Raw genomic sequence first — 9,988 nt, forward strand, 5'->3', positions numbered from 1 at the left:
TAGCAGCCGCCGTCCCGCGTTACGTCGTCTGCGCAGGGCGACCCGACTCGGCCGCTTGGAGCGCGGCTGAAGGGTTCGACCCACTCTCCTCTTTCGCAAAGTCTTTCGAGGGATCTTCGGCGTTTCGTACAGAGCCGTCCTCTTTGCCGACACGGTCAAAACGAGTCGCCGGCCGCGCCATCCCCGGGCGCCGGCGTCTCTCTTGATATATGATCCGACCCTCAGACAGACGAACCCAAGGGAAGACCCAAGGGCGCAATGTGCGTTCGAAGAATCAGTGCTCAGTGTGTCCTGCAATTCACACCAAGTCTCGCAGCTGGCTGCGTTCTTCATCGACCCGAGAACCGAGTGATCCACCGCTTAGAGTCGTGCATTTGGTTTGTTCAATTCCGTACAGTACAACCAGGGTTTTAGGCACCGGGCTCCTCCCCTAGCCTCCCCGACTGCAGTTTCGTCCGACAATTCCACGTTCCAGCAGCCGTCCGTTCGGCATGCTTGCGCGGTGCCTCAAAGCCGAGGCGAGCAAGGTCTCTTCGAAGCTTGTGTGCGACAATGGCTTGCGCGTCGCTAGAGACGACGAGGCATTTGGCAACCCTAAGGCAGACGTGCAACGGCGCTCTCAAGTTCCGGTCTTCGCTGGTGCCGTTTTTTTTGCTGTTCACGGTTTGCTGTTCAGCCCGTTTTCTTTAAGCGGTCGCACGGGTCCGACGACCATCGGTTCACCAGGAAGCACACCGGTAACTTCGTCATCAATTGGGCAATAACACAGAGCTTTTGCGCCGTTCCCCGAGCACGTTTGTTCTGCCGTTGTGTTCGCAGCGACGTCACCCCCGGACTCCCAAGCAGCGGTAGCTCTGTGTGGACGGTTCTCTGCCGCCCACCGCTGCGCCCTCTTTGGGGAAGGGGTCATCTTTCGCTCAGAAATGCCCCTCGAGTCCGCCGCCCCAAGGGTGCGCCCTCGTGCTGCGCCCTGTCCGACCATTTCGCCACATCATTGCTTCGCTTAAGAGACAGGCACCGCCTAGCCGTGGCTACGCAGCGCGTACTTGGACAGCCGCCAGACGGGCGTTCGTCAGACTACTCCCGCAACAGGAGTCCACCGGCCACAGTGCCATGGACGGCGTTTCGGTATCGCACCGGCAGACTACTCGAAGGCTGGGAAGGACGAAGCAGCAGGAGAACCCCGCTGCCGCAGGTGCGTTCAAAATGCGGGATTACAACCCCTCGTCCCTTTTTTTCCCGGTGCCTCCTTTCGCCCCGCCGGCACGGCTTCAGACATCGCGCCCGCACTGCGAGACCTCTTGCGGCGGCCGTTCCTTATAAGTACTGGGCCGCACGCGTCCCGCCGCGCGCGCGTTGTTGCGAAGAGTTACTTTTCCGGAGCCGGCGAGCCGCGTTTCCTCTCGTACTCCGCAGCAGCCGCCGCCGTTCCCTTGGCGGCGGGCAAGCCTTTCCCTCGGCCAGCCTACCGACTCCGTCGCGACTCTCATGAGCCAGCGAGCCGCGTTTCCTCTCGTACTCCGCAGCAGCCGCCGCCGTTCCCTTGGCGGCGGGCCGGCCTTTCCCTCGGCCGGCCTACCGACTCGGTCGCAACTCTAACGAGAGCCAGCGAGCTGCGGTTCCTTTCGTACTTCGCAGCAGCCGCCGCCGTTCCCTTGGCAGCGGGCCGGCCTTTTCCCTCGGCCAGCCTACCGGCTACGTTCGAGTCTCTCCGACAACGAGTGTCGAAGACCGAAAGCCCACCAGATTGGTGCGTTACGCCGTTCGAACCCACGGAAGCAGTCCGTCCGACATTCCCTTGGTGACGGACCTCCGCTGGGCGTAACAATTTTTGCAGAGATGCGGCATCAGAATCTCGCAACTCCGCTGTTGAGGCCTTCCCCCGCTTATAAGCGGGGGCGGCGCCGGGTGTGACAAGCACAATCCGGTAATGATCCTTCCGCAGGTTCACCTACGGAAACCTTGTTACGACTTTTACTTCCTCTAAATGATCAAGTTTGGTCATCTTTCCAACAGACCGGCGCAACCGAAAGGCCGCGCCGGACATCGGTCCGAAGACCTCACTAAATCATTCAATCGGTAGTAGCGACGGGCGGTGTGTACAAAGGGCAGGGACGTAATCAACGCGAGCTTATGACTCGCGCTTACTGGGAATTCCTCGTTCAAGGGGAACAATTGCAAGCCCCTATCCCAATCACGAAGGAAGTTCCACGGGTTACCCAGTCTTTTCAGACAGGGATAAAGACACGCTGCTTCCGTCAGTGTAGCGCGCGTGCGGCCCCGGACATCTAAGGGCATCACAGACCTGTTATTGCTCTGTTTCGTGCGGCTAGGAGCCGCTTGTCCCTCTAAGAAGGTTGTAAGGTGCTGGGAACCCCGCACCTATTTAATAGGCTAGAGTCTCGTTCGTTATCGGAATTAACCAGACAAATCGCTCCACCAACTAAGAACGGCCATGCACCACCATCCACCGAATCAAGAAAGAGCTCTCAATCTGTCAATCCTCCCAGTGTCCGGGCCGGGTAAGTTTTCCCGTGTTGAGTCAAATTAAGCCGCAGGCTCCACTCCTGGTGGTGCCCTTCCGTCAATTCCTTTAAGTTTCAGCTTTGCAACCATACTTCCCCCGGAACCCAAATACTTTGGTTTCCCGGAAGCTGCCCGCCGAGTCATTTGAGTAACTCAGGCGGATCGCTGGTTGGCATCGTTTATGGTCAGAACTAGGGCGGTATCTGATCGCCTTCGAACCTCTGACTTTCGTTCTTGATCAAAGAAAACATTCTTGGCAAATGCTTTCGCAGTAGTTCGTCTTGCGACGGTCCAAGAATTTCACCTCTAGCGCCGCAATACGAATGCCCCCGTCTGTCCCTCATAATCATTACCCCGTATTCCAAAAACCAACAGAACAGAAACGGGGTCTTGTTCTATTATTCCATGCAAGTTTATTCAGGCGACTCGCCTGCGTTGAGCACTCTAATTTTTTCAAAGTAAAAGCGCAGGCCTCCTCGAGACGCACCAATGAAGGGCACCAAGAGAGGACCGGCATGATGTTCAGTCCGAGCCGTCGCATCGGGTAGATGCACTACTCGTCTGGAACTGAGATCCAACTACGAGCTTTTTAACCGCAGCAGCTTTAGTATACGCTATTGGAGCTGGAATTACCGCGGCTGCTGGCACCAGACTTGCCCTCCAATTGATCCTCGTTAAAGGATTTAGAGTGTACTCATTTCAATTACGGGGCCTCAAAAGAGTCCCGTATTGTTATTTTTCGTCACTACCTCCCCGTGCCGGGAGTGGGTAATTTGCGCGCCTGCTGCCTTCCTTGGATGTGGTAGCCGTTTCTCAGGCTCCCTCTCCGGAATCGAACCCTGATTCTCCGTTACCCGTAACAACCATGGTAGGCAAGTAACCTACCATCGAAAGTTGATAAGGCAGACACTTGAAAGAAACGTCGCCGGCTCATGGCCATGCGATCAGCACAAAGTTATCCAGAGTCACCACAGAGTACGGGCAGAACCCGATGGGTCTTGGTCTAATAAAAGCGCCCGTCAGCCAAAGGCCTTCAGGCTCAATGCATGTATTAGCTCTAGAATTGCCACAGTTGTCCAAGTAGAAAGAAACGATCTAAGGAACCATAACTGATTTAATGAGCCATTCGCGGTTTCGCCTTATTTCGGCATGTACTTAGACATGCATGGCTTAATCTTTGAGACAAGCATATGATTACTGGCAGGATCAACCAGGTAGATGCATAGGCAAACCCTTGTCGCTCCTCAAGGGAGCCCTGTCGCGGCCGATCGGGGCCCCTCTCACCCCTCGGCGCGCGACGCGCATCTTTTTCGCGGCAGCTCTCGCTGCCCGTGCATCGTTCGAGCTCGCTGCGGCATCCGACCCGAAGGCCCGGTTATCACCGCGCGGCAAGAGAGCACGCGCCCTTAGGCAAAGCATTTGTAACGCGCCCACCAGTGCGCACGCGGCCGCTAGGGCCGCGGCGTTCAGGCACTGGACGGCGCTTGCTGCGTAGCCGAGACGGCCTAGCCGCCAGACGACGGGACACGCCCGCGTCTTCGGCGCAGTCGCACGGAATCGAGTCCGGGTAGCACGGAACACACTTCGTAACACGTGGGAACAGCGTCGTCCGACAACCAGCCCCTATCGCAGACGCGGATGAGGCTGCAGACGAATGCCGTGGGGTCCACGGGACGGGGACACGCTGGGCACGAGGCCGCATATCAAGACCCGTACGGCGCGCGCGCGCTCGGGCGCACGCCACCGACAGTGCCACAAGGACCCCCATATAGTAGCAGCGATAAGTACCCAGACCTCCGTGGGTTGGTAAGTGGCCGTACTCGTGCCGATCTCGCCGTAAATTTGGCGCAAATCGTGCGCGCCCATCGGGCGGCATCGCGGCGCGCGCGTTTCGCGGCGCCCCGCGCGAGCCGAACTCGTGGACTTTGCCGTGGCGCTTGGCGCCGTGCTCGAGGCGCCTTCGCCGCAAGAGCCGCGCAAATCGTGCGGCACCCATCGGCGGCATCGCGGCGCGCGCGTTTCGCGGCGCCCCGCGCGAACCGAACTCGTGGACTTTGCCGTGGCGCTATCGGCCCCTCTGTCGGTACCGCGGTTCCGCCGCGGGACCTGGCCAAATCGCGGGCGCGGCAGCGCAGGCCGGCATCGCGGCGCACCACACGAGCCGTACTCGTGGCGCTTTCGGATCAAGTGTCGCACAAATCGTGCAAATGCCATGGGCCGAGGTCGCCAAATGCACAAATGCGCCTCCGGGGCGTCGAGAGCCGCGTTTCGGACTTCGCCGACGAAGCGCGCACTCTACGCCTCCGCGTCTGCCGCGGCGGTATGCCCCCCTTATGTATGCAGCGATAAGTACCCAGACCTCCGTGGGTTGGTAAGTGGCCGTACTCGTGCCGATCTCGCCGTAAATTTGGCGCAAATCGTGCGCGCCCATCGGGCGGCATCGCGGCGCGCGCGTTTCGCGGCGCCCCGCGCGAGCCGAACTCGTGGACTTTGCCGTGGCGCTTGGCGCCGTGCTCGAGGCGCCTTCGCCGCAAGAGCCGCGCAAATCGTGCGGCACCCATCGGCGGCATCGCGGCGCGCGCGTTTCGCGGCGCCCCGCGCGAGCCGAACTCGTGGACTTTGCCGTGGCGCTTGGCGCCGTGCTCGAGGCGCCTTCGCCGCAAGAGCCGCGCAAATCGTGCGGCACCCATCGGCGGCATCGCGGCGCGCGCGTTTCGCGGCGCCCCGCGCGAGCCGAACTCGTGGACTTTGCCGTGGCGCTATCGGCCCCTCTGTCGGTACCGCGGTTCCGCCGCGGGACCTGGCCAAATCGCGGGCGCGGCAGCGCAGGCCGGCATCGCGGCGCACCACACGAGCCGTACTCGTGGACTTTGCCGCCGCGCTAAACGCCGTACTCGAGGCGCTTTCGGATCAAGTGTCGCACAAGTCGTGCGCGAACTCGTGCAAATGCCATGGGCCGAGGTCGCCAAATGCACAAATGCGCCTCCGGGGCGGCGAGAGGCGCGTTTCGGACTTCGCCGACGATGCGCGCACTCTACGCCTCCGCGTCTGCCGCGGTGGTATGCCCCCCTTATATATGCAGCGATAAGTACCCAGACCTCCGCGGGTCGGCCGGGGCGGCCTCTCTTGAACTGCTATAACTCCGCCGGGCGACGCACTAGAGTGGCGCAAAAGGTATCAAATTCTTCGTCTTTCAGAGGGCTATACGCTGATGTAAAAACTGAACGGCCCGACTTAACGGGACCAGCGCGAAGTTTGTAAATGTCGTTGGACCGTGCCCGAGCCAGACAGCCTAAACGCCCGTATCTTGGGATAGATAAAAAGCACAGAGGCGAAGAGGGTGGCAAAAGCTTCGCGCTTTCCAGCCCAATACGCCGATGCAAAATTCGCACGCCTCCGATGCCTGGTACGGCCGCAAAAAATTCTCAAACGTTACCGGGGCGAGGAGTCCTTTGTGCAGGGGCGAGCGCTTATCGCTTGTATCTTTCGATGGGGCAAGAAGAGAGAGGCGAATGTGGCACCAAACGATTTGCCGCTCCGAGACCTATCCTGCGATGGAAAATTCGTGCGCCTCCGATTTGCGGGAGAGCGGCAAAAACTTGAAAACTCTATCGCGTCCGCCCCAGGCGAGACCGCCTGAACGCCTCTATCTTCGGCTAGTGAAGAAGCAGGCGGACGAGTTTGAGTTTGAATTTATTTCCACAAACAAGGAGATACAATTGTTGTGAGAGATACAAGGGGAAAAAGCTTCTCAGGGTCAGCTTGACCGACCACAGTGCCGTTACAGAGGCTGCAGCAGGGCGGAACTGAAGGCTTATAAATGAACCAGGGGTTAATACAAATTCAAAACAAGAAACCCAAAAAGATACAATTGCAACAGTAAAAGAAAAAGAAAACGCCGTACACCGCTTATTACAGAAAGACATAGAGGCGCACAAAAATATCTCAGGCAGGTTTCTCAAAAAACAAAACAAAAACAAGTGAGCACGTCGATGTCACATCGAGTAATGTCATTTAGTGACTTCGGCAACCTGTAGCTTAACATTTGTTGACCACAATTAGTTCGCTTGCGAGAAACACACCAAGTCTCCGGATGCTGGAGTAGTGTAGGGGGCAACGCGTATTTTTTTTAGATTTTCTTTTTTTTATTCACGAAAGTCCGACAACACAGTGCCTTGGTGCAGAGGGCAGACGAACGGCGAAAATCAATCCGCCTGACTGGGCCCTATGCACCACTCGAACGCAACAGCAAGGAGCACTTATATAGACACGCAGATACACGTTATAATGACCACAATAATTGTAGAGCACAACTTTCAAGTATAAACGTTCATTCCATTCTTATTACTCAGAAAACGCGTCTAAAAAATCGCAGAAAAGGACAGTGCAAGAGAATACAAATAAAACATAACTATAGAAACTGAATGCGCGCCTAGAAAAAAAAAACCAAAAAAAATATCAGAACAGACCAATGTGGAAGACTGGGCGAGTTGGTGGGTAGTCATTCTAGAAAAAAACAGCGCACACAGGACAGGGACCAAGGGAAGAACCGACGACACGAGCGCTGACTTACAACTGATTTTGATTAGGCGGAAAGTGAACACTATATTTAGGAAGGAAGTAGCAGGTACAATCAGAGGCAGTCAACGTCAAAGAGGTGTAAATGGCCGATAAAATCGATAAAACCGTAAGGGGTGAAGATAAAACAAGATAAAACTCAACAGATGACAAGCCATGGTGTAAAGAACGCTAAGACACGTGAGTAACACGTACAATGCCATGAATAACAAAAAACCGAATACAATCAACAGGTGGAAGGCATCTGAACGTGTGAACAAAAGCAGTGTGAACAAAATTTAACAACTGACATGCGCTTGAAACGGATAACCAGGCACATAACTCACACATTCATCGGTTTTCTTTTTTCTTTTCTTGAGAGGTACGCCACTTCTTTTTCTGATAAAACTACAGATGGCGCGCTGACGCAGTTGTATTTATTGGATTTTATGTTGAAGGCTTCCCTACTTATTTGATCCGAGTGGCTTCCTATGATTTTACAGTTTTCAAATTCAGCATGACAAGCACTGCAAATGTCTGTACAAGGCTTTCTCGAGTTACTTTCAAGGTACCTGTCCTCAACCTACTGTGCATGGAACGAGCACATTTACCTGCAAAAATCTGGAATACCCATAGGATCATGTTTAGCACCCATACTCAGTGACATTTTTCTGGCGTCTACAGACAGGACCTTGGCTTCCATCCTTCCCAGCTCATCTGTTATAAGGACGTTTCGGTATGTCGATGATTATCTCGTGGTCATAAATAGCCACAAGCAGGCGTTCCACTCAGACCTTCAGAATATTTTGCATACTTTCACTTCGACCATGTTCCCTCTAATCGTAACTCACGAGGTGCCAGTAGACAGCACTATCAGATTTCTTGACATCAAGCTGGAATTCCAGGTCCATCACATTAGTTGGAACTATGAACCACGTAATAAGAAACCGGCGATTCATTACCATTCAGCACATTCGAAATTAGTGAAGAGAGCAATCGCGAGTCTTTGCATGTCTAACGCGCTCAAGAGATCATGTCCTCACAGCATGCTTTCCAGCTTTGACACACAACGCAAATAGGTTATTAGGGGCAGGCTATCCCAATCACCTGTTCATCTCCGTCGCCCAGAAGCTTCAAAAGCGGGTGAAAGGAAAAGAAAGGATAAATGAAGGAGGTAGAGACAAAGAAAAAAAGAAACAAAAAGTCGCAGTGATCCCTTATCTCCACGCTCTGTCCCATAATCTGAAAGAAGTCATGAATAAAGCAAAGGTGAAGGTCTTGTTTTCAGCTCCGGAAAAGCTTGCAAATATCTGCAACCGCGTTAACCCTCCTTCCAAGACAGCAAGAACATGCAGCAAAAAACATCGTAAACAATTCGTACCGTGTCAGAAGGAAGTAATTTATTCAATACCTTTAACTTGCGGAGACAAATATATTGGTCAGACGGGCAGATGTAGTAATGACCGATTGCGGGAACGTAATAAAGATGTGGAAAAGGGGGTAAAAGGACACATAGCAGCCCGCATAGGAATTTGCAGTGCTTGTCATCCTGAATTTGAAAACTGCAAAATCATAGGAAGCCACTCGGATCAAATAAGTAGGGAAGCCTTCAACATAAAATCCAATAAATACAACTGCGTCAGTGCGCCATCTGTAGTCTTATCAGAAAAAGAAGTGGCGTACCTCTCAAGAAAAGAAAAAAAGAAAACGGATGAATGTGTGAGTTATGTGCCTGGTTATCCGTTTCAAGCGCATGTCAGTTGTTAAACTTTGTTCACACTGCTTAAATCCTTGTCACCTTCACATGCCTTCCACCTGTTGATTGTATTCGAATTTTTTTTTTGTTATTCAAGGCACTGTACGTGTTATTCACGTGTCTTAGCGTTTTTATGGTTCTTTACACCATGGCTTGTCATCTGTTGAGTTTTATCTTGTTTTATCTTCACCCCTTACGGTTTTATCGATTTTATCGGCCATTTACACCGCTTTGACGTTGACTGCCTCTGATTGTATCTGCTACTTCCTTCCTATATATAGTGTTCACTTTCCGCTTAATAAAATCAGTTGTAAGTCAGCGCTCGCGTCGTCGGTTCTTCCCTTGGTCCCTGTCCTGTGTGCGCTGTTTTTTTCTAGAATCAGAACAGAGCATTGCAAGAGCCGACACAGATGCAACGTATGTGTAGAAACTAACTGTGTACCTACCAAGAAAATTAAAACAAATGTGCTAAAGTTATAAGCAGGAAAAATAAAATAAAAAACTACAGTGCATTTCCCAGGAAGTGACTTTTCGCTCGCTTACGAAAAGCAGACAGGGAAAGATGAATTAAATCGGGATGGGTTCCAGTTCAAATGCTGCGTAGCAGAGTTGGTTCTGTTTCTTGGTTTCTGTATATTTGTGCGTCTAAACCCATATCGTAGGTGAATTTGGAAAAAAAAACAACAAAAAACATTGTTGTCGATTGGCTACGAGTTCCAGGAATGCCGCCCGACACTGTCGCTGGCAGTGTAACGTTTGTATAGGTAGTACTCGCTGAAGTAGGAATATGTGGAGTCATATCTTGAAAAATTTTCAACAAAGCGAATAGATCTCTTTTGCAATAAAAAGGGCATTTCAAGATTACATTTCCCAGTGACTGCCCAGATAAGCGAACAATAGCGAAACCTGGAATGAACTGCACTGAAATAAAGCTGGCGCAAAAAATGTCCGTTGGTCAGCGACATCAAACTTTCCAAATGTTGAAAAGTGTTTGTTCGTTACATTGGCGAGAGCTTCGCCTCTTAGTACCCCCCGCCCCAGTTTAGATATCATCAACCGGGATTTCTGTTTGCGGTATTTTGTAGAGTTTCCTCTACAGTACGCCAGGTCTTTTGCGGATCGCAGTGAATTCGTTAGAACCTTCCACTG

General features: G+C 53.0%; 2 non-coding genes across 2 annotated transcripts; both read right to left on the minus strand.

Annotated features, from left to right (window-relative positions):
- Nucleotides 1-215: 215 nt before the first annotated feature.
- On the minus strand, nt 216-368 carry LOC144111595 (5.8S ribosomal RNA). The gene has a single exon (XR_013310121.1). It is a non-coding gene; the product is annotated as a 5.8S ribosomal RNA (ribosomal RNA).
- Nucleotides 369-1,928: 1,560 nt separating this feature from the next.
- LOC144111573 (small subunit ribosomal RNA) lies at nt 1,929-3,743 on the minus strand. The gene has a single exon (XR_013310100.1). It is a non-coding gene; the product is annotated as a small subunit ribosomal RNA (ribosomal RNA).
- Nucleotides 3,744-9,988: the final 6,245 nt, after the last annotated feature.

Source organism: Amblyomma americanum, chromosome 11, assembly GCF_052857255.1.
Source record: "Amblyomma americanum isolate KBUSLIRL-KWMA chromosome 11, ASM5285725v1, whole genome shotgun sequence".
Classification (NCBI taxonomy): Eukaryota; Metazoa; Arthropoda; class Arachnida; order Ixodida; family Ixodidae; genus Amblyomma; species Amblyomma americanum.